Genomic DNA, 25,396 nt, shown 5'->3' with positions numbered 1-25,396 from the left:
AAAAAAAGATTTACTGTTTGGCTTAAAAAGGGGAAAAAAAAGAAAATATTTCATTTACAATGAAAACATATTCACTTATAATGATAGACTGATGGACGATGGATGACTTTTTGTTTCCTTGTTTCAAAATTTCCTTAAATGTTATTATACTGTTTCACAGTAAAAAAAAAAAAAAAAATTTATACCAGTAACTCCTTAGGCTTTGAGTCCATACCAGAATGTCCTCTGAGAAAGTCCCACGGCACCCCATCCCCATTCTTTCCAGATGGGAAGGTAGTATCGAGGAGAAGATGGCCTTTCAGACAGAGCTTTAGTACACTGTGTCCCGCCGGCTCCCTCACAGAGCTGGGAGGTGTCAAAGACGACCCCTAACAGCCCCTCTGCCTCCACAGCCACGTGAGGGACCACCCGCCCACGTAGATCCCAGATCTGCAGGCATTCCTAGCACCCACTGGCTGCTTCCTAACACCTGCGTTTAAATTGTTTTTGAAGTCTTGAACAGGATCCTATAGCAACACTCTTCATAAATGATGAGCTCTCTCAGCAAGGCCTCAAAACCCTGTTGAATGCCAGTGTTTCAGAAGTATGGTACATTTATAATGCGAAAGGAAAATGGCAGGAAACATTCCTACCCTAAGCACACAATGACAGCTACAGCATGGAGGGCATGGGTTTTGTGGGCTAACTCGGGAATCTAGCTCTCATTTATACAGCTGAGTCCCTGGGACAGTGTCTTCCTAGTCTTCCTAAGGATGCTGTCCCAACAGCCCTCAGCCACCTGTTGGTGGAGGGTGAGGTCGTTGCTGCTGAGGAATCCCTCCGTCCACGCCTTCAGGCAGAGCCTGGCCTGCAGCGGAGACTCCCGGGGCAGCAGCTTTGGGGGGCAGGATAACTGAGAAGCACCTGCCCTCCTCCCCACGGCTTGGCGGGGAAACCCTCTGTGTAAGGGACATCCTGGAGTCCTGCTTCCTCACCCCGTCCCACTCCCAAATCGGCCTCATTCCTAGGCTCAGGCCGAGGAGCGAGAGGCAAGCCCGCCCCCAGCATTCCCTGCACGCCGTCCTGGAGGAGCTGGAATAAACGCCAGGAGGCAGAGCCCCTCTTGAAACCTGGATGGCTTTGGCTGAATTGCCACGACCCTATATTAAGGTCTCTGGACAAAGACCTCTTGACCTAAGGCCACCAGAATGACATCAGGACTTTCCCATCGGCTGGCTTCTTCTCTCTTAGCTGCAAAGAGAGTCACCAAGACTTGGATCCTCATCAAAAAAGGGAAGACAGAAGGAAAAGGACAGGAAGCTCTTTCCCTGGACAGGTCAGCTTCTTTTTTTTTTTTTTTTTTTTTTGATGTGGACCATTTTTAAAGCCTTTACTGAATTTGTTACAATATGGCTCCTGTTTTATGGCTACAAGGCCTGTGGGATCTTAGCTCCCCGACCAGGGATCGAACCTACACCCCCTGCATTAGAAGGCAAAGTCTTAACCACTGGACAGCCAAGGAAGTCCCAGGTCAGCTTCTTGACTGGAGTAATTCCACACCCCATCGACCCTGCCTCAGGGCTTCCCACCAGGACCTGTCTGGAATCTTAACCCCAGGCTTCAAGGCTTCCGCCAGGGCTCCTTTGGGGTCTGGAAGAAGCTCCCTCTCACACAGCCCTTGCTAGTACGCGACTCAACCTCCCTCGCCTCGTAAGACTTTATCCCGACCCTGAAGCTTACACCAGCCACTTTTTTTTTTTTTTTTAGCATCTTTATTAGAGTATAATTGCTTTATAAGGGTGTGTTAGTTTCTGCTGTATAACAAAGTGAATCAGCTATATGTATACCTATATCCCCATATCTCCTCCACCAACCACTTTTAAAGGGCAATTGTCCCCATACTGTTATATTCTGTTCCTGGACCCTGAGGCCTTTTAGCAAAGGGTGCAGTCAATCATCGAATATGCGAAATGAGTGAAAGGCTACTTCCTCATACCAGAGGCAGGTTCCCTGGAGCTGGAGCCTGGTGGTTTTGAGCTGCGCGGGGCAGCAGAGGAGGGCGGCTACCACCTGACCAGGCGTAGAGGAGCAGAGGACCACCTCAGGAGATGGGACCAGTGTCATGGGGTAGGGGTGAGGGTGGGATTCAGGAAACTGTAGCATCATGGAGACCATAGAAGAAAGTGTTTCAAGGAGGCAGTCGTGGGACATTTTGTGTTGAATGCTGTTGTGGAGACAAGTAAGATCAGATCAGAGAAGCTGACATTAGATTTGGCAACATGGAGGTCGCTAGAAACATTGACAGCAGTGATAGATACCTTGGTGCAGTGGGGACAAAACCCCACTGAAGTAAATTAAGGAGAGAATAATAATAGAATTTGCGGTTTACAGTAAGTGTCTGCTAAGCGCTTTATATGCATTAATTCACATATTTCTCACAATCTTACGGTGCAGATTCTAATATCATGCCCATTTTACAGATGAGGAAGCCAGGCCCAGAGAGGATAAATAACCTGCCCAAGGCCACACGGCTGGAAAGTGGCGGAGCCTGGATTGCAACCTGCTGCCCGGTCCAGTCTGCGCGGGGAGCCACCTCTCACGCTCCCTCTACAACACCAGCAAGTCATAGTTCACTAACTCCGGGCAGCTTTCAACAAGTTTGCTAAGAAGGGGAAAAGAGAGGGGGCAGGAGGGGTTGTGGAGCTGAGAGAGGGCTTTTCTTTTAAGCTAGGAAACACTGACATTCAGGTGCATGCTGACAGGGATACTGGAGGAGCAGAGGTGAGGGTGCTGACTCGAGGAGGGGAGAGGAGACGATCCAGGGCGCAGAGGGGTTGCCCTTCTCTCGGAGCTGGGCTCGCCCTCTGGTACCAGGAGGGACGCAGAGAAGAAGGGTGCAGACGAGTGTGGCAGGCAGCCGTGGAAGAGAAAAGTTGAGGGAGTCAGAATCTGTCGGCTCCTATTTTCTCAGTGAAGGATACAGCGAGATAAAAGGCTTGCAGGAGGCCTGGAGAGAGGAGAGAGGTGTGAAATGGCCTCTTTGGGGTGAGGAGGGAGGAGAACGCCATGAAGAGCCAAGACAGGGAGCAAAAAGAGACAATTCAATACCCCGACACTTTAAGGATGCTCTATTTCTCAAATCTTTCATGCTTTTTATTCTATGAAATTTTTCATTCTAAATCTTCAGGGAAAGAAAGAGGGGAAACTGTCTTCCCTTCCTCCCATTACTGCTAATGCTGGAGTGGTAGGAATACATTTGGAAGAGATGTGATAGTAAATCTGAAACATCCCAGGCAGAGGGTTTGGGACTGTGGAAAGCTTCATGTTTTTTTCCTTGGTTTGCGTCAAGGCCCATCTGCCCCTCTTTAGAACGCTTCTTCAGGAGAAATGCAGAACGATAAATGATCACGGGTGAAATTTATCTCTATCAGGATTCAATCCTCGGGCTCTCCCTGAGGAATCACAGAGCCCAGAGAGAAGGCTAACACAGCATCACCTGAAGGGCTTGTTAAAACACAGATTGCTGGGCCCCGCCCCTAGTTTGGGATTCGGTAGGTCTGGAGGGGGGAGTGCAAATCTGCATTTCTCGGAGATCCAGACCGTGGAGCGAGTGTTAACTACCCCAGGCAGCAAACACTTTCCTGAATCTCATAGAACAAGGACTAGAGAAGAAGGTATCTCCACTGAAATCCCAGAAGAATTCAGACACAGAGGTCCCTTAAGCCCAGCTGCTACTTTTGGACTGGTCATTCCTCACCTTCCCTTTGAGTCACTTTGTTATTTTGTAAAACCAACGGGAGGGCATGACTGAATAAGAGTATCTAACACATACATTGTTAACTATGTGCAAGGTGCTGCTCTGAGCTCTTTACATGTATTAACTCATTTAGTCTTCACAACAAATGGGAGGCTGGTACAATTATTAACTCCAATTTCCTGAGGAAATGAAGACACAGAGAGGTTAAGCAACTTACTTGGGGTCACCCAGCTAGGAGAGCAGGAATATGAATACAGGTGAGACTAACCCCAGCACTGACATTATTTCCACTTCTTTATATGTCAAAGGTAAATATGGATGAAGCTTTGGTCTCTCAGATTTAGGGATCTTTGATGTTTTGGTAAATCGTGATCAGCTGGGGTCCAGTACGGTTTTTAGCTAGGGTCACTGGGCAATATGGAATCATTGAAAGAGCATTGTTTTACCTGTTTTTAACTGCATGACCCTTTGGCAAGTTGCACAATTTCTTTTTATTATCTCGTAGATAAAATGAGGGGGGGTACTGACTTTCTGAATTTTCAAGCTTTGAAAGGATGTAATTTTCACTGAGTTTCAATCACTTCTCACCCCTGTACTCACTCATCTAGAGCAGCTGCCTGAAACAACACAGACCCAGGGTTAATAAGCCACAGGCTCCGGCTTGTTCTGGGGACAGAGCCCTCCTTGGCTGGCTGAGAACTCTTCCGCCCTGGCCGTCTGGTCCCTGAGGAGTTTTGCCGGTGTTGAGCTGGGTTCTGCTTTAAGTGGCAGGAGATGAGGCAGAGCTGATTAGAAAGATAATTTTCTAATAAAAGTCAGTATAGAGGTCTAGGTAGGAGCTTGTTGGTTTCTGCTGACCCGGGGCACATCGAGCAGGTCATCTTGCCTCAACATTTGCGTCTATGAAATGAAGAGAATTAGCAGTGTGGTGTCGTTTAGCTAAATAACCATTACCCAGTGCTTGGTCATAGCTCCATAGCTCCATTGGCCCCCTGAAGGCTATGGCTCTTGACAACAGCAGTGCCTCATCAGAAGATTTAGATGCTGAGCTTGTACACTCAAGGACCTCCCAGACTCACCTCACCCACCTTAATGCTTGATACTGGCAGAGCCATACATTTATTCTAAACCCTAGTCATTCTCAGGTTTACAGAAGAATGGTCTCAGACTCAAAGACAACAAAAGGTGGGGTGGACTTTTTTTTTTTTCAAAACAAGAAGCTGAAAAACTCTGAATATTGTCCAGAGTGTTGTTAGAGTGACCTGTCATTAAGAGACCCCGGTAGCAATTTATCCAAAGTATACTAGAATGCGTATTTCACAGCCATGTATCAGGCATTGTAGAGAGATGTGCAGATGAAGACTCTAGCAATAACTCTTAGGATGTGCCAGGCACATAATTATCACATGCCATTCACACAACTCTAGGAGTTAAGTTCTATTATCAGCCCATTTCATAGGTAGGTAAATTGAGGCCCACACAGTTCAAGGTGGCACAAGGATTTGAACTCAGGCAGTGTGATTCCAGAGCCAAGATGGGTAGCCATGGAGCTACACTGCCTCCCTATGACAAGGGACAAGACAAAGGCCAGGCCCTCGATGAGCCAACCCCACTGAGGGAAACAGACGAGCACAGGAACAGGTATTCATCAACATGGCTGACCACGAACATAAAAGGAGCAGTTAACTTCAAGTAGAAAGATCCAGGAAGACCTCAGAGTGGAAGTGGCATTCGAGCTGAAAGCTGAAAGAAATGCGTAACATTGCAGCAGGTGGAGATGGGGCTAGAGCAACATGCTCAGGAGGTAACCTGCACCCGGTGTGGGCAGGAACACAGGTGCCTCCTGTTTAGTCTTTCTTCCAATGTGCAATTTATCTCATTTTCCAACTCTCTGTTCTGCTCATGAGGATGGGCACTCAAGGCCCCGAAGTCTCAGGTTTTATAGGCTCAGAGGGTCTGAAAGTTGGACCCATCTTTTCATACCTCGATGGGGTTTCAAGTGTCAGCAGGGCCTGTGCTGAGATCCTCCCCAGGCCAGGCATTTGGAAAGATTTTCTCACTAGGCAAACTTTTATTATGTTGCCAAGCACCACTTTGGCCATCAAAGTCTGGTATGTATGAGCCAGCCACCAGCTCGAAATCTTGGGGGCAACGGGAAACCAAGATTTTGGAACAAAGTTCCCTGTGCCTCCCTCATTCTCTGTTTCATCCACCTTCCTCTGGTAGATTTCTGCTCCTTTTCTATGCAGTGGCTTCCTTCCTTTGACACGTCTTCATGAATCCCATTGTGGCTGGTGATTTCCCCCAGTCTTAAGTGCTCCAAAGAGCTCTCTTCAGATACAAGAGCCAGAATGAGACAGATGAAGAATCCAGGGAGAAGGAAGGAAGGGAGGGAGGAAGGAAAAAGGGAAGGAAAGAAGGAAGAAAGGAAAGAAAGAAGAAAGGAAGGAAGGAAGAAGGGAAAAGGGAAGGAAAGAAGGAAGAAAGGAAAGAAAGAAGAAAGAAATGAAGGAAGGAAGCAAAAAGGGAAGGAAAGAAGGAAGAAAGGAAGGAAAGAAGGAAGAAAGGAAAGAAAGAAGGAACAAATGAAAGAAGGAAGGAAAGAAGGAGGGAAGGAAGGAGAGAAAGAAGGGATGGGGAGGCCAGGGAGAAAGGAGAGCAGAGTAACTATTTTAAATCCATGCCACTGGGTCTCACTTCTGCTTTAGCTTGTATCTCTGCTTTCTGGAAGGAGAGCTACAAGATGCTACAGCGATCTGGTATTCTCTGTTGCCAGTGCATGCTCAACACACCCATGAACCTAGACTCAGAGGATCCTTGCCTCTTCCTGGCCTCACCTGGGTTCAGGAGCTACTTGGCATCATATCTTCCTCACTTTCTGGGCAAAGCCACATGAGTTCTGCTTAAATGCTGCATAGGCCATATTATTGTCCAGATTGGCTCTCCCGACCAGCACCAGGCCTGATACCCGTACCAGTCCTGGATGCTCCATGAAACTTCTCTGTTGACATCCATAAGACCCTTCTATCCTGGTCTTATCCTACCTCTCCCACCAATAACTCCCAGTTCTTTCTTTGACTCACCTTCCTCTGCCCACCCTTAAACCTTGGTGTTCGTCAGCTTCCCATCCCCGGTCCCTTGCTCCTCTCCTGCTACGTGCTCTCCTTAAAAGACATCCCAGCTGACTATTCCCTGCCTTCTGCTTCTGACTCTCAAATTGACATCTCCAGCCCTGACCTCTCCCGGTTTCTCTCAGTGGATGCTGTCCACTGAGCGTCTCCACCTAGAGGCCCCAGGAGAACCTCAAATTCTACACATGCCGAAGTTAACTAACGCTCGTCTCTTCTCCCTCTTTCCCAACTCACTGTATCTAATCCAGGAACATGGGGTTCATTCCAGGCTCCACCCTTTGCCTCATCCATTCCTATTCTGTACCACCCTACCTGCCCCTACATTCATTTACCAAATATCACCAATTTTAAGTCCTAAACATTTCTTGAATAGTTTTCCCCTCTCTGGACCCCTGCTATCATTCTCAACTTCAGGTCCTCATCATTCCTTATGTAACTGTTTCCCTGCAATTTCTCTGCCCTCACATCCATTCTCTATGCTGCCTCTGGAATAACCTGCCTAAGATGAAAACCACCAAGATTCCCCTGCTTGAGATTTCAATGGCTCCTCATCACCCACACCAAATTCCTAGCTCTGAGTCTGCTTGCTAAAGGCCCAGCATGACCTGGCTCTGCTTCTCCGGCCTCATCTCAGCACCCCCTGCCTCAAACTTCATGCTCTGATAATGATATGGAGTAGCTTGTAACTCTCCAACACCCCATGCTGCTTCGTGAGCTTTATTCTATTATCCTATCCCATCCTGTCCTGTCCTGTCCTATCCCCTCTGTCTAGAGGGTCCTTCCCATCCTTCTTCACCTGGATTATGCTAATTCATCCTCAAGACTTAGCCCAGCCATCACCTGGTTCAGGAAACCTTCCCCAAAGCCTCAGGTTAGGGAAGTGCTCCTGTTGCATTCTGCCCTATTGTCTCACGGCTTATGAACAGCAGGTTGGAATTGTCTGTTTGGGAGTCTTTCTTTCCCATTAGCCTAAAATCCCGTCAGTGTTTTAGTTGCCTTCGCCCTTGTGCCTGGTGCAGTGCCCAGCACATAGTAGGTGCTCCGTTAATGTTGTTGACCAGAATGTAACCCCTTCAGATCAGGGATCATGACTTTTCCACCCATAGACTCTTAGCAGGCACTCAAATGTTCCATGGGTCACAGTTATGGTCAATTAATCTACAACAAAGGAGGCAAGAATATACAATGGAGAAAAGACAGCCTCTTCAATAAGTGCTGCTGGGAAAACTGGACAGCTACATGTAAAAGAATGAAATTAGAACATTCTCTAACACCATACACAAAAATAAACTCAAGATGGATTAAAGACCTAAATGTAAGACCAAATAATATAAAAATCCTAGAGGAAAACACAGGCAGAACACTCTTTGATATAAATTGAGGCAATATTTTTTTGGATCAGTCTCCTAAAGCAAAGGAAATAAAAGCAAGAATAAACAAATGGGACCTAATTAAACTTAAAAGCTTTTGCACAGCAAAGGAAACCATCGACAAAATGAAAAGACAACCTATTGAATGGGAGAAAATAATATTTGCAAATGATAAGACCGATAAGGGGTTAGTATCCAACATATATAAACAGCTCATACAACTCAACATCAAAAAAACAAAAAACCCAACTGAAAAATGGGCAGAAGAACCAAACAGACATTTCTCCAAAGAAGACATACAGATGCCAACAAGCACATGAACAGGTGACCAACATTGCTAATTACTAGAGAAATGCAAATCAAAACTACAATGGGGTACCAATTCACACTGGTCAGAATGGCAATCATTAATAAGTCTACACATAACAAATGATGGAGAGGGTGTGGAGAAAAAGGAACCTTCCTACACTGTTGTTGGGAATGTAAGCTGGTGCAGCCACTATGGAAACCAGTATGGAGTTTCTTCAAAAAACTAAAAAAATAAAAAAAAATTTAAAAAAATAAAAAAAAATAAAAAAAAAAAAACTAAAAATAGAGTTATCATATGATCCAGCAATCCCACTCCTGGGCATATACCTGGACAAAACTATAATTTAAAAAGATACATGCACCCCTATGTTCGTAGCAGCACTATATACAATAGCCAAGACATGGAAACAACCTAAATGTCTATCGGCAGAGGAATGGATAAAGAAGATGTGGTACATATATACAGTGGAATACTACTCAGCCATAAAAAGAATGAGATAATGCCATTTGCAGCAACATGGATGGAACTAGAGATTATCATACAAAGTGAAGTAAGTCAGACAAAGACAAATACCATATGATATCACTTATATGTGGAATCTAAAATATGACACTGATGAACTTTTATGAAACAGAAACAGACTCACAGACATAGAGAACAGACTTGTGGTTGCCAAGGGGTGGGGGGTGGATGAGGGATGGAGTGGGAGTTTGGGGTTAGCAGATGCCAACTATTATATATAGAATGGATAAACAACAAGGTCCTACTGTATAGCACAGGGAACTATATTCAGTACCCTATGATAAAGCATAATGGAAAAGAATATGAAAAAGAGTGTATGTATATGTATAACTGAATCACTTTGCTGTACACCTGAAACTAATACAACATTGTTAATCAACTGTACTCCAATATAAAATAAAAAGTAAGAAAAATAAAATAAAAACTAGACAGTCTCATGTCAGTTAAGGTCACATTTGGCTGTTTAATGAGTTAATAAAAAACTTGATTTCAAAACAAAACAAAACAAAACAAAAAACACAACATTGTGAATCAACTATACTTCAATAAAACAAAAAAACAAAAAAACTCCACAACCTGATTAAAAAATGAGCAGAAGAACTGAATAAACATTTTTCCAAAGAGGAAATACAGATGGCCAACAGGCACATGAAAAGATGCTCAACATTGCTAATCATCAGGGAAATGCAAGTCAAAATCATAATGAGATATCACCTCACACCTGTCAGAATGGCTATCATCAAAAAGAACACAAATAACAAATGTTGGCGAGGATGTGGAGAAAAGGGAACCCTTGTACACTGTTAGTAGGAATGTAAATTGGTGCAGCCACTGTGGAAAACAGTATGGAGGTTTCTCAAAAAACTAAAAACAGAGTTACCATATGATCCAGGAATTCCAATCCTGGGTATATATCTGAAAAAAACAAAACCACCAAGTCTAAAAGATACATGCACCCCAATGTTCATAGCAGCATTATTTACAATTGCCAAGATATGGAAACAACCTAAGTGTCCATCAACAGATGAATGGGTAAAGAAGCTATGGTATATATATATATATAATGGAATACTACTCAGCCATAAAACAGAATGAAATTTTGCCATTTGCAGCAACATGGATGGACTTGGACGACATTATACTAAGTGAAATAAGTCAGACAGAGAAAGACAAATACTGTATGATATCAATTACATGTGGGATCTGAAAAATACAACAAACTAGTGAATAAAGCTAACAAGAATCAGACTCACAGATCTAGAGAACAAACTAGTGGTTACAAATGGGAAGAGGGTATGGGGGAGAGGCAACAGAGGGGTAGGATATTAAGAGGTACAAATTGTTATGTATAAAATAAATAAGCTACAAGGATATACTGTACCACACAGGGAATATAGCCAATATTTTATAATAACTATAAATGGAATATAACCTTTCAAAATTGTGAATCACTATATTGTGCACCTGTAACTTATATTGTACAGCAACTATACTTTAATTAAAAAAGAAAAAAGAAAAAAATGTTCCATGGGTGAAGGCTGCTTCCATTGATGGCCATGAAGGGAAAAGGGGAAGAGAGTTCTGACCACAAAGCTCCTAAATGTACCATGCAGGCAGGCCTGGTAAAACATACACACCAGCATTCCATCTCCAAGTGGCATGCATTCTGAGCGTGAGATTTGAAGATAGTAAGCTCTCTGGTAATTATTTAAGAAAATAATCCACTGGGTCCACAGAGGATGGGCAGATCCTCTCATGAACTCTCCCACATCACCAATGGCCATGATCACCTCATGATCTTAATATACTCATAAAATGTATGAGTATATTAAGGAAAATTATGGCCTTGTTAGGGCGGAGAGTGGACACCAGCTTCCCCCAGATGGGCTCCACCCGCTTCCCTGGAACAGCCCTCCAGCCCCTGCTTCCCACCCAGCCTGCCCATCGGCCCTCTTCCCAGTGGCCTCTTTGCACAAAGCTTCAGCCACGCTGCTGGCTTGTCACTCTTCTTGCAACTGCACAGCGTGAATAGCTACTGAGGCATGCTGGGGTCCACAAGACGAGCCTCTGTTGACTCCAGTGGGTCTCTAAAGGATGGGGATCTGATCTCCTACTAATCCTCCCACAAAATCAGTCAGACGGGTTGTAGTGTATTATTAGAAAGCCCACACATCCTTCCTGGGAACAACGGACCCGCTGGTTGCATGAGGAGTGTTTCATAGCCATGGGACCAAGGGATGGGGAACAAAGGAGCTGGGACGGGCAGGGACATAGGGCAAGCATGGCACTGGGGACAGAGCTTGGGCTTCGGAGTTAGGTAGAGTGGATTCAAACGCTGCCCTGCCCCTTCCAGGCTGTGTGGCCTTGAGCACATGACTGAACTCCTCCGAGGTGATAATGAGCCCTCGCGGGCTGTGGTGGGGATTAAAGGGGGCTACTGTGAGGCACTGAGCCCGGGGCATGGAGGAAGAAGGTGTGGCAAAATGCTAGTTCCTCTGACGTAGGTGCCTCTTGGGACATCCTCACAGGGCAGAAAAGTCCGGATGGAAGGGAACAGAGTGTCCTTGCGGGACACAGGAAGGGGAATGCTGTTCAACAGCCCTGCGATCACCCGGAGTCCCCCCAGCCCCTGCTGCAGGATTGGTGGCTTCAGATGGACACGAGTGAGGGAGCTGACATTTTAAGGAAGAGAATTTTCTAGGCTGCCTCTGGGAAACAACATCCTCTCAGTCTCTTCAGAAACTTCACTGCTAATCTGAGGTTTCCCTCCCTCCCTCCCTTATTTTCCTTTCACTGGAAAAGGCACAAACAACCCCTAGAACCAATACCCACCAGTCATCTTAAACACCGTCATGAGTTGTGACCGACATTGCATCACCGACTGTTTCAGGAAAACCCTTCCTTTACTTTCCATCTCTTCCCTTCCAGAAAGGTAAGCGGCGGCCTGAAGGATGAAGAGGCAACTAGAGGCAGCTATGTGAGAAGAGCCGGAGGTAAGAGGTGGGACTTTCTTCATCTCTGGACAGCCAGGCTCATCCCATCAATCCTCCCCCTCCGTCCTCTCAGCTCTGCTGATGGACCTGCACGACCGCAGTTTACACGAGCCCCTGGCTCCTCTTCTCCTGCTGTTTCTTTATGTCCTTCCCCAGCCCCATCCCAGGCCCCGGGGTGGGCTGACTCTGGCCTTCCACAAAGCTCTGTTTTCTCACCAGCAGCAGGGGTCTCCTCTCCAAGGAGCCCCCAAGAAAACTAGGGACCCCGCCCTGGAGCCATGGTGGAGGAGGGGTGTTGGTATGAATCACCCAGCAGTGCTGAGAAGTCACACCCACAGAGAAGAGGCAAAGCATGCTCACCTCCTTCATCCTGGGGGGCTACAGAGGGTCCACCTGCTCACCTCCTTCATCCTGGGGGCTACAGAGGGTCCACCTGCATCCCACCCATCATCAGTCATAGATTCCCTTCCACCCCCCCAAATAGCCCCATGCCACCCTGCTCAGTGCCCCCACTAGAGCCGTGACATCCCAGCCTCGCACACACACTGCCATGTGCCAGCCCTCCATGGCAGAAAACCAACCTGACCCTGAATGGGGGCCTCGAGAAGCTGGGGTGTGATGTTAGACTGAGTCCACTTAGGCTCTGGCCTGGCCAGGCTCCCGCCAGCCCAATGCTGGATCAGATAAGGGTACAGGTGGGGACCTATGGGACAGCCCAGCAGTCCTCAGCAACCCCCAAAGCCCTCACCCCAACTTCCTCCACCTGTAAGCATAGAGGAGAGAGCGCTCCCTCCAGAAGATGACCCGCCCCCGGGAAGCCACGGCGGGGGGAACAGGCCCTTCCCGCAGGGCGCTGGATGCTGGGGTGAGTGGAGCTGCCGCTGCCTTCCCGGTGCCGCGACTCACAGCTGGCCGGGGCGCACTGGCCTTAAATAGTGGGCTCAGACGGGAGGGGTCGGTGCAGCTGTGGATGGCTCAGAAGTCCTGCTGCTGAAGTCCCTGCAGGCACAGAGGCTGCCTGTCCCAGCCAGGGAGGCCAGGCACGCAGAACCGCCTTGCCGAGCCTTGACCCGGTGAGAGGGCGGGAAGGAAAAGCTTCCCAGGCCCCCTGCTTCACGGCTCATATTCACACACGTCGATTCTCCTGACTCTGCGGAAGGGAGAGCTAGGGAGGGAGAGTTCATCTCCACCTAAGAAAGGACTGGAACAGCTCAAAGCGGCAGGTCTGTGCCAGGAAGCCGGGAGGCTGGGAGTCCTTCCTGCGGTGGCTGGTGCTCAGACAGAGGCTGGGTCACCCCTGGTGGGATCGCTCGTGGAGGAGACTCGTGCTGAGGGACCTCAGAAGGCTGTGAGCCAAGATGACAAGAGTACTGAGTCTGTCACTCAAGACTGAGCTCGCCTCAGGCCCCTGAGACTGCCCGGCTGGGTGGGCAGATCTCCACTGGTTTCATTTCAGTTAAAGGGTGAGAGGTCCTCCCTGCCCACCTCACAACTCGTTTGAGACTCCAAAATGACACAGAATGTGCACTACATAGACGCTATTGCTGTTGGGTGAGTGGGTTAGAAAAACTGGTCTCTGACATTTCATCCAGCACTCAGATTTCCAACAAGACAGGAAGTCGAAGGCATAAAGCCCTCTCTCTCTCTCTGTATTGTCTCCTCCATCCCCCGAAGGGGCACCCTGGCTGGGAAACATCCACTGACTGGATGATTCACCAGCTACTAGCTGGCTACTGTGTTTATTTCGGGATAAAGATGCCCCAGGGCTTCAGCAGAATGACTCCAGTGTTGGTGCACGAGCTGCTGGAATAAGCACGGAGCACAGCTGGGAAAGGAAGAGAGAACCAGGTGGTGGGGAGAAGACAGAAGAGGAGAGGGTAATTTAACAGTGGGAAGGTCTTTATTTGTTTTTATTTCTTTAAATATTTTTTCTCTCTAGGCCTTTTTTCTAAATTGAAATGTAGTTGATTTACAATGTTGTGTTAATTTCTGGTGTACAGCAAAGTGATTCAGTTACACATATATATTCTTTTTCATTATAGGTAATTACAAGATATTGAATGTAGTTCCCTGTGCTATTCAGTGGGTCCTTGATGATTATCTATTTTATGTACAGTAGTGTGTATCTGTTAATCCCAAACTCCTAATTTATCCCTCCCCCCTTTCCCTTTGGTAACCATAAGTTTGTTTTCTGTGTCTGTGAGTCTGTTTCTATTTTGTAAATAAGGTCATTTGTATCATTCTTTAAAAAAGATTCCACATATAAGTGATATCATATGCTCTTTGTCTTTCTCTGTCTGACTTACTTCACTCAGTATGACAATCTCTAGGCCCATCCGTGTTGCTGCAAATGGTAATATTTCATTCTCTTTATGTCTGAGTAGTATTCCACCGTATATGTGTACAACATCTTCTTTCTCCATTCCTCTGTCGATGGACATTTAGGTTGCTTCCATGTCTTGGCTATTGTAAATAGTGCTGCAATGAACATTGGGGTACATGTATCTTTTCGAATTAGGGTTTTCTCCGCATATATGCCCAGGAGTGGGATTGCTGGATCATATGGCAACTCTATTTTTAGTTTTTTAAGGAACCTCCATCCTGTTTTCCATAGTGGCTGCACCAATTTACATTCCCGAAAACAGTGTAGGACGGTTGTTGGAAGATCTTTAGAGTCAACCAGAGTCAGGTCCAAATCCTGGGTTCTTAATCATGTGACTTTGGGGAAATTCCTTTACCTTCCTTCAAGGCATCTCTTACTGGGCTGGGGTGCAGAGTACCTGAGGGGGTCCACATGCTTTCCCTTTCTCCAGAGTAAGTAAAGGGGTGACACCTGGGACTTATGAGGTGCCTGTGCTAACTGGATCCTTTCCGGGTCTGGGGAGGCTGAAGGAAGTGGGAGCAGTGATTTCAGTAATTCCTATAAAGTGTCCATCGACAGATGAATGGATAAAGAAGATGTGGCACATATATACAATGGAATATTACTCAGCCATAAAAAGAAACGAAATTGAGTTATTTGTAGTGAGGTGGATGGATCTAGAGTCTGTCATACAGAGTGAAGTAAGTCAGAAAGAGAAAAACAAATACTGTATGCTAACACATATATATGGAATCTAAAAAAAAAAAAAAATGGTTCTGAAGAACCTAGGGGCAGGACAGGAATAAAGATGCAGATGTAGAGAATGGACTTGAGGACACGGGGAGGGGGAAGGTAAGTTGGGACGAAGTGAGAGAGTGGCATGGACATATATACACTACCAAACGTAAAATAGATAGCTAGTGGGAAGCAGACGCATAGCACAGGGAGATCAGCTCGGTGCTTTGTGACCACCTAGAGGGGTGGGATAGGGAGGGTGGGAGGGAGACACAAGAGGGAGGGGATATGGGGATATATGTATATGTATAGCTGGTTCACTTTGTTATACAGCAGAAACTAACACACCATTGTATAGCAATTATACTCCAATAAAGATGTTTAAAAAAAAATTCCTATACATCTGACCCACCCCAAAGGCACAAGGTTTCTGCCCAGTCCTCAACAAGCCTCAAAAAGGACAGCCCCACCTCAAACAGCCCGGATCAGGGTCACCCAGTCTGTCTCCTCCAGCCATCCATCATCACTACAGGATGGGCTAAGGAAGGCCTGGAGGAAAAAACCAAGACAACCCACTGAGAGATAAAGTGACCAACAAGCAGCTTCTGTCAGGAGGAAAGCTTGAGGAGCCCACCCGCCACGAGGGCAAGCACCGTCAGGCAGCGTCACAGAGCTAAGAGCCTCTGCAGAAGCAAACAAACATCATCTGGTTCTGACTCCAAAACCTGAAGAGCGATGCACGTAAAATAACAAAAAAATCATTGCAAAGCAACAGACCAATATTGCAAAATGTTAGAATAACATAAGATTGTGTGTGTGTGTGTGTGTGTGTGTGTGTGTGTGTGTGTTTGGAGGGAGAGAGAGAGAGAGAGAGAGAGAGAGGCTTTGAAACCTTCATCTCTCCAGGATTTGAGAGCCTCTCTAGACACTTTCTTCTCTGAGAAATGCCTAAAGCCTCCTGCTCTGTCCTGTGCCCAGGCCGTTTTCCTTCACCTGTCCCATAAGTGATGGGCTTCTTTGTGATTCTGTCCTCTGCCTTCTCTTCCCACAGGGCCCATGTCCCCTTGGCGACCTTGTCCCCGCCTCTGCTTCAACTGCCCCCTTCTGCAGACCGGGACATCTGTACCCCCAGCCCAGGGCTCCTGACAGGCCTCCGGCACCATACGTCCCGCTGCTCCTCTTGCTGTCCTGCAGGAACCACAAAACCACACGTGTCCAAGCTGGAATGCACCCGTGTCCGTCTCTAACCCCATTGCTCCTCCTGGGTTACACCTCTTGGAAATGGCAGCATCCCATGCCAGATTGCTCAAGCCAAAACCCTGGAAGTCACCCTCTACTCTCTCTTCCCCTTGCCCTTTACACCTCTGTGGTCCCCAAGTCTCATGATGCTTCCTGCTTGTATTAGTTTGCCCCCGTCGACATAACAAAGTACCACTGACTGGATGGCTTAAACAATGGAAATGCATTTCCCCACAGCTCTGGAGGCCGAAGTCCAAGATCATGGTATCAGCCGGGTTGGCTTCTTCTGAGGCCTCTCTCCTTGGCTTGAAGATGGTTGTCTTTTCCCTGTATCCTCACATGGTCTTCCTTCTGTATGTCTGTGTGTCTCTCCCCAAGATCGACAAGGAGCAAAAAAAATTTTGTGTTTGTTTCACACATCTGCTCTACCTTTTGTCCGAATCCTAAATTGTTCTTCTATCTTATAAGTACAGCAGCCATATAGGATTAAGCCCACCCTAATGACTGTTAATTTAATCAACACTTTAAAGACCCCTATCTCCAAATACAGTCACAATCTGAGGTACTGGGGGTTAGGACTTCGACATACGAAATTTTTCAGGGGAGGACACATTTCAGCCCATAATACTCCTTTATGCTTCCCAAATCCACCCCCTTCTCTCTATCCTTATTAGTATCTCTTAAATTCGATCCCTCATCATTTCCCGTTTGAAGTGAATTATTAAACAGTCTCCTATTTCTCCTATTTCTGCTAGAGTGATTTTTCTAAAATGCAAATCTGATCAGAGTACTTCCTGGGTTAAAATGATCCATGGTTCCCCAGTGCCTGTGGTCTGGCGTCTACCGACCTTTCCAGATTCTGCTCTCGCATTCCTTCTCCTCACTCCATGTGCCAGGCACGCGGAGCTGCTTTGGGTTTCCCCCAGATGCCACACTCTCCCAAGCTGCTCCAAGCTGTCTTTGTACGTGCTGCTCTGTCTGCCTGAATCCACCCCGTGCCCTTTCCTTGTTTGTGATCAATTCTATGGGAAACTTTCCCCAACTCCTTCCACCTGGCAGGTGCCATGCTCTGGGCTCCCATGAGAACCTCATGCCTACTTCTGAGTTCCTAAGTTATGACTGCTTAGGACTGACTCTGACTTCTTCACTAGACAGTCCTTAAAAATAGAAAAAGGTGTCTTGTTTTCTTTTATATTTCACAGCAGCATAAGGCACACACAGAGTAAGGGGTGTTACATGTTTGTTGAACAAATACATGCTTTTCTCTCACAGCACACAATGATAGTACTATTTCCTGTTTATGCATCTATCTCATCGCTAGTCTGTGAGCAACTAGGGGATTAAAACAAGGCCTCATTCATCTTTGTGTCACAAGTTCTAACACCATGGCAGACACATAAAAAGGACTTGGTAACATTTGATGGATGGGTGAGCAGGGATCAAATCGGGGTGTGATCCATCAAACCCATTCTAGAGCAGATGTCTTGTGAACGGGGTCGACGCTGTTAGAAGTGGGAGAGAACAAGTTGCCTTTGAGCTAGAAGAACAGTTTAGAATTAGGACAAAGGGTAAAGCAGATGTGTGATACCAGTATGAGGTCTGTTTTCTCCTTGTTGATCTTGGAAAGACAAAGATCAAGACTAACAATGTATCTAGAACTGAAAGGTCTTCTTGTGAATTTTTTTTAAGTTAGTGGGAACCTGCTGCATAGCGCAGGGAGCTCAGCTGTGCTCTGCGGTAACCTAGGTGAGTGGGACGCGGGTAGGGGGCAGGTCCAAGAAGGAGGGGATGTATGTATACATATAGCTGATTCACTTCTTTGTGCGGCAGAAACTAGCACAGCATTGTAAAACAACTATACCCCAGTAAAAAAAACATTCTTTAAGTAGTCCATTCACCTAGGGCTCTATTTTCTCATTGAGTATCTCTACATTTCCCTGTGCACCAGCTTAAAGTTTCCTTCCTAGCCTATCCTGGCTGAAGGAAGAGCACCCACTTATGTGTAGGACTTTGCACTTTTCACAAAAGGCCGTGAGCTCACGCGATCCTGACCGTAACCCTGTGGGGTGGGTTTTACCAATGGGAAACCGAGTCTCAGAGATTAAGGGATTTGTTCAAGGTCAATAATTTGAGTTTCCCAGGCCTTCCTGCCTGTGTGTATAGAAGGGATCATAGAGATGTATATAACAAAGCTTTCACTACCTCCTGAACTTTACCATCTAATCTCTGGCAGTCTGCAAGTTTTACCTCTGTGAGTCTCAGGACATGTTACAGAGGTTCTCAGAAAGGCAAACTGTGAAAGAGTCTTACACTGAAGGCCCCAAGGAATCATGCCTTCATGTATCTAAGCCTCTGTGCCGTCCCCTCCTGCACTGACGCTGGGCCTGACACTGGGACGTTAGCAAGTATGATGCAGGCGGAGGCCTGAAAGGTGCGTATGCATTCAGACTTGCCCTCTCTGACTGCTGAAGGCTCTTCCCCCACCTTGTGATAAAGCCTCTGGCACAGAGATGAGCCATCCCAGCTGAGAGCCCTACATCAATCAGCCTCCAGCCAACCTGCTGACCGCAGCCTGTGAATGACCGCCATTGAATAGAAGAATCGCCCAGCTGAGCCCAGCCCAAATTGCTGACCCACATAATCACCAACAAATAAAACAGTTGCTGTTTTAAGCCATTATTTCTGGGGTGGTTTTTTATACAAGCAATAGATACACTGTTCTTTCATCTTATTCTGCTCCATGTCTCTCTCTGATGGTCACTGCCTCTGAGGTCACTTCCGAAGACATCTCACCATGATCACTACTGCAGGGGCCTGCTAAGTCAACCTTAATATCTATAGCCAAAGTGCTGTCTGGCTCCCAAATTACAGTGGTGTTCCACGGAGCACCGAGCAAGCTATGACATGTTATGAACACACATACACGTGCACACACACACATGTGTGTGTGCACGTTTAAAATTTTTAAAAAGTTTAAAATTTAAACTTTAAAACTTTAAAATTTAAAAAAGTTTAAAATTTAAACTCAGAGTTTAAAATTTTTAAAAAGTTTTTTTGTTGCTTTTTGTTTTTGGTGTTGCATCTGCCTTCAGGAAGGAAACACCTGCCGAAAGCAACCACTACACCCACACCTCTGGACCTTTTTATCAATATTTCAGGCTTTCTCTTATACACTAGCACACTCTAAAAGCTGCTCTGAGAAATACTTTGTGTTCTGCGGGGCTGTGGAATCTTACGACACTCTGCTAGAGGTGGAGAGATCTCACGATACTCTTCAGACCTGGGAAGAGCAGACCTTGTGGTCTTAACACAGCAAATTTCAGAAAGGCTAATTGAAAGGAATGCTGACGTCTAGTAAAATATTACAGAGCTTTCATGTCATTTGAGACTCTGACTTTCTCTTGCTGGTTGCTTATCCTCTCTCATCAGAGAAGGGCTGGCTGGTCCATCACCAGGCAGGCTGGGGACCCACATCCAGGCAGATTCCAGGCTTGTTCTCCACTCCCCCCACCCACTTCCCTTATCCTCAGCAAAGCCCTCAGGCCGTTCACCAGTTTACAAGTTTGTGTGACCCCTGCTGTCATCACAGAGTCATAATGTGCTGGAGCCTGGGTACATTCCCTGGCCAGCTGACTCCAAACTCAATGCTGCCTTCCACCCCACATCCATGGAAGATACTGCTAGTTGATCGTGGGTTTCTTTCCTGCTAGCCTAATGTGGCACCAGAAACCCTTCAAAATAGCATCCAGGCAACCCTTACCAAGCTACTGGAGATGTTCCTTATATTCCTTTGCTAGGGCCGCCATAAAAAATTACCATAAACTGGGTAGCTAAGCAGCAGACATTTATGTTCTCACAGTTCTGGAGGCTGGAAGTCTGACATCAAGGTGATGACAGAGTTGGTTCCTTTTGAGGCCCGTGAGGGAAGGCTCTGTTCCAGGTCTCCCTCCTTTGCTTGTGGATGGCTATCTTTTTCCTTTGGATTCATATCGTCTTCCCTCTGCACATGTCTGTATCCCGATTTCCCCTTTTTGTAAGATCATCAGTCATTTTGGATTAGGACTCATCCTAATAACCTCGTTTTAACTTGATTACCTCTGTAAAGACCCTATCTCCAAAAAAGGTAACATTCTGAGGTACTGGGGTGGGGTTCATAATGCAGTATTTCTTTTTAAGGTGACACAATTCAACTTATAACAGTCCCCTAGAGGCGGCCCACTGCTCCTCCCTTTCTATACTCTGCTGCTCTAGATGACACGCATGCCCCCTGCTCTGAGCAGGGTACATGATCTGGGGGAGAAAGGTCAGGTGTGAGGCTTATTTGCCTCTGGCATGCATAACCCCAGGCCAGCGATTATGTTCCTGACAAAGCTGGTAGGATGTGGTCCCCAGCCAGCTTCAGGCTCCGTGTGTGTCTTTTCCAAGATCTGCATGTTAACAGAAAGGACAACAGTGAAAGACTGAAATGTCCTTCTTGATTATTTGTTTGTCCCTCCTCAGGGGAGAGTTATACTTCCCTATCCCACTGGCATCAGGATTGGTTGCGTGACTCACTTTAGCCCCTGAAAAGCAAGTGTTATTTCTGAGAGGAAGCTATAAGAGGCACTGTGTATGTGGTCTTGGTCTCTCTTCTGTACAAGATGGTCAGTGTCCTAGATGGAGGGTGGGTCATCAGCCTGGGTCCTCAAGTAAAGTTGATGGGGAGCAGAGCTTACTCCAGACCATGATGGACATGCAGCATGAGCATGAAATAAATCTTTCTTGTAAAAAGCCACTAAGATTTAGGAGTTGTTTGTTACTGGGTATAACTGCCTATCCTGACTGATACAACAACCTTCCCCAACAGAGGACGATTATGTTTTAGTTAAGAATATAAATGTGGAGTGAACACAAGGATAAATTCCAAATGGATCAAAGCTTAAATGTAATCAATGAAGCCATAAAAGTACTAGAGGAAAAGAGAAATTACCTTTATAACTTCAGAGTGGGCGAAGGTCTTTCTACTTATGACTCGAAATCTAGAATCTGTGAAAGAAAAAATGGACAAAATGCATTACATAAAAATAAAAAACTTTATAGGAAAACAAACTAACAACAGTAACGTGAAGAAAAGAACCAAAATCCCAAACAAATCCCATAAGTGTGGTAGATTGTTTGCAGATATGGCCACAAATTTCTTCCCTTTGTTCATGCCCTTAGATATTCCCTTCCTACCCTGAATTCAGCCTCAGCCCTGTTACTTGCTTTGGCCTCTGGGCAATAACAAATGTGACGCAAGCAGAGGCTTAAAAACACTTGGGCTTTGGTACTTGTTCACTTGCTGTTTTTTGGAACCTGTGACCATCATGAGAAGAAGACCAGACTAGCCTGCTGGATGGCTAGTGACCTTTGTTACCTCTACTGACAGTCAGTCAACCACCAGACCCATGAGTGAGGCCATCAACCACCAGCTGACTTTAAAGCATAAGTGAGCCCAGCTGACACCTTGTGGAACAGAGATGAACTATCAGCTAAACCCAGACTATAGCATCACGGGCAAATCAATGGTTGTTGTGATGAGCTGATAAGTTTGGGGATGGTTTCTTACACACACACACACGCATACGCACATACAAATAACTGATGCAATAAGCCAAATCAAAAGGCAAACAACCAAAGAAGAAAGTTATTTGCAACTCATACCACAAAGGGCTTACATTTCTAAGAGTAAATTTTCCTTGTATAAAGTTCCTTATTATAAAATACAGAAGACCAACAACCCAATGGAAAAATGAGCAAAGGATATAACATACAGTTCACAGTAAGGGAAATATAAATAGCTTTTTAAAAATATGAAACATGCTCAATCTCATTCATAATAAGATAAATTCAAATTAAAACTACATTGAGATGCTATTTTCACCTATCAGATTGGCGACAGTACAAGCGTTGGCAGCACACTGCGCTGGCACTCATACATTGCAAGTGGGGGTATAACCTGATGGAGGGCAAATTAACAATAGCTATGAAGATGGTGCTGCACAATATGTTTGATCCAGTAACGCACTTCTAGGAATTTATTGTACGGATGTACTCACACGCAAAATGGCATATGCACAAGGTTATTTACTGCAGTATTGTTTGTAATAGCAAAGAACTGGCAACAACCTAAATGTCCGTCAGTAGGAGACTAGTTGATGAATTATGGCACATCCATGTAATGGAATACCAACTGCGAAAAAGAATAAGGAAGCTGATATGTACTGATGTGACAAAAATCCAAGATGTGTTGTTAAAAAAATAAAGCAAGTTGCAGAAACACATATATACGCATTTGGATTTGCTTCTATATGCGTAGAGACTCAGAAAAAGATACACAGCAATCTGCTGAAGGGAGCGCAGGTTACTTACGGGATGTGGTGGAACGGGATGGATAGTGGACGGGGGTGAGAAGGAGACTTTTCGTCACATAGCTTTTTGTAGTTTTTAAGTTTTGAAACTTACAATATTTATTTATTATTTAATTTTTATCTATTCAAACATTTAAGTAATCAAATTAAATATTTAGGAAAGGACGTAGCTATGGATGTGTAAAGTTGACCACAGAATGTAAAGAAGCTGAAGCTCAGAGAGGTTTTAAGTGTCCAAAGGTGCCCCAGCTGGCAGGTGGCAGAGCCAGCGTCTGAGCACAGGTCTATTTGACTCTGAAGTTAGGAACTTGAGAAAGGCTTCTCTAAACTTCCGTTTTCCCAAATGTAAAATGGGAATCCTAGTAACACCAGCCCTGCCTACACGCAGGACTATCGAGAGTCTCACTCCGATGAGTCTGTGTTAGTGAGAGTGCTTTGCAGACCACGGAGGGCTCTAACCACAGATGCTCAATGGATTTCCACATGCTAGATGAGGTACAGCCTTTTGTTTCTGGTCTCGCTATTGCCAGCACAAAGGGCTGTGTAGTGTACATATATTATCATTTCACCTAACCTTCATAACAACTCTAGAGGTGAAGTATTTTATTCCCATTTCAGAGATGAGGATATGAGACTCAGATTTATTAATATAGCTAGCATGTGACACAGTGGGATTTGAGTCCAAGTCTGTTTGACACTGAAGCGGTTGCGTCTCAATTATTGTGCATGTGCGTGTGTGTGTGTGTGTGTGTGTGTGTGTGTGTGTGTGTGTGTGTGTGGTGGGGATCATCCTACCCCATCCTCAGGAATGGGCTCCTCACCATCTGATGGGCACAGCTGGGATTCATTCCCATTTTCCAATAGATGTGCTCGTGAAATTCCCCAAGTGCGTAGCCTTGTTTTCTTCTCTCTCCCTGCCCAAAGGTTGCCCATCCTTCAAGGCCCATATCAAACCCATCCTCCCTTTTGAAGACTTTCATGGCCCCATCTCTTAGCACTGAACTCTGCTTTCTCTAAATTGTCATTGCTCTTAATGTCTTGGTTTTCAGTTTTATACACTTGGAATAGTTATTTTTTCGTGTGTATAAGTCTTATTTTCCTTTTATGACATTTCACTCTTAAGGTTGGAGACTGTCTTATTCATCTTTGTAAATGAGATAAAGTATGTACAAGGCCTAGCTTAGAGCCTGGTGCATAGCAAATACTCAACAAAAGTGATTCTCTGGGTCTCCCTCACAACATCTGACACAATACTTTTGCCTGGAACCTACTCAAAAAATGATTGCTGATTGAAAGCGTAGCTGTCTTGAGGGACTAGGAGACACATGAAAGAGGAAAAACTTACTGTGAGAAGGCAAATGTCCAGGAAAAGGCTGGCATGAGATGGATTCAGAAGTGCTGGCCCAGTGTGAGCAATTTCAGAGCTCGGGACCTGACCAGAAAATCAGGTTCCCCACTCTGCCACATGGCCTTCCATAACAAGCCATGTACCCACCTTCCAAAGGGCACTCTTAGGCACAGATGCCTGAGGCCGCATCGACTCAACCCAAATAACTGATGGCAGGTGTGGCCCAGTGAGTGTGGAAAGACCCCCATGAATTCAGATTCACAAGCATATTGAAGGTAACGTACTGTGTCAAAGAGTCTCACACATGGTATCTATTAATTTAATCTTCCCATTGAGCCTTGAGCTCAGAATAATCGTCCCCACTTTACAGATGAGAAAACTGGGCATCAATTAGGTAGTGACTAACCTACAAAGACACACATACTATCACCATCACCACCACCATGACACATCTTCGTTAAGTCTGAATATTAGGAAATGATTGAATTGAGTACATTTACAGCCATAAGGAGAGTGATAGGAATAGATACCTAGGACATGAGAAACTAGTTATTGGCCTGATTAATCCACCTTTAAACGAACAAAAGGTTAACCCACGCTTTGAACAAAAGTTGCATATAAAAAAGTGAATAAGAGGGGAGGATGGAAATTCGAGGGGTGGATGATTGACATCTTAAACTCGAGTTTCCAAAATGTGACCCATAGGGCGTGGCTGATCTAAGATTTTTAGATGAGCAAAAACATTTTGACTAATTAACACTCAAGCCAGTAGGCCACTAGTGTCTAATAAGCTCCATCCCCCCAACTACAACAGGTGTGTAACTGTTTCTTCCTGGATTAGCACTAGCTGGCTTTTATCCATTCATAATAATACTTGAAACTGAGTGTAATTCTATAATGTATCATTCTACCAAAATTTCTTCTTGATATAGGACATTATGGAGGATCCTGACAAATAGGATAATAAAGATCAACAAAGTATGTGAACTTGGTCCCTGCTGTAACTTGTAGGCCAAGCATGGACCATTTGAATTCCCATAATTATGAATAAAAGATTCACATGGCCCACACCCAGGGATTTGTGGTCACGTGGCTCACTATTGCAAAAAACTAGGCCCCTCTGCACTAGTTAAAGCCATGACATAGGAATAAAGAATAATTTAGTTTTAGAGTTTTGGGGCTTCCCCCTCTTATTTCCTCTACTTGCTTCTAAGTTTCTTGAGGCCTGAGATCAGACTTTGTATAATTTCGTATATGGGCT

General features: G+C 45.4%; 1 long non-coding RNA gene across 2 annotated transcripts in view; it reads left to right on the top strand.

The window, feature by feature from the left end:
- The first annotated feature begins 11,743 nt into the window (after positions 1-11,743).
- The window catches only part of LOC309617526, a 67,313-nt gene continuing 53,660 nt past the window's right edge, over positions 11,744-25,396 (top strand). The window contains exons 1-3 of one of the 2 annotated variants that reach the window (XR_014238018.1): positions 11,744-11,829; positions 11,998-12,062; positions 16,211-17,574. This is a non-coding gene — a long non-coding RNA (uncharacterized lncRNA). Of the gene's footprint in view, positions 11,830-11,997; positions 12,063-16,210; positions 19,894-25,396 lie in introns of those variants that run through there. The other variant, XR_014238019.1, reaches the window with a different exon arrangement.

The sequence above is a fragment of the Balaenoptera borealis genome (assembly GCF_965194805.1).
Source record: "Balaenoptera borealis genome assembly, chromosome: 1".
Lineage (NCBI taxonomy): Eukaryota > Metazoa > Chordata > Mammalia > Artiodactyla > Balaenopteridae > Balaenoptera > Balaenoptera borealis.
Note: the sequence above shows the minus strand (reverse complement) of the source record. Positions and strands in the feature narration are given on the sequence as shown.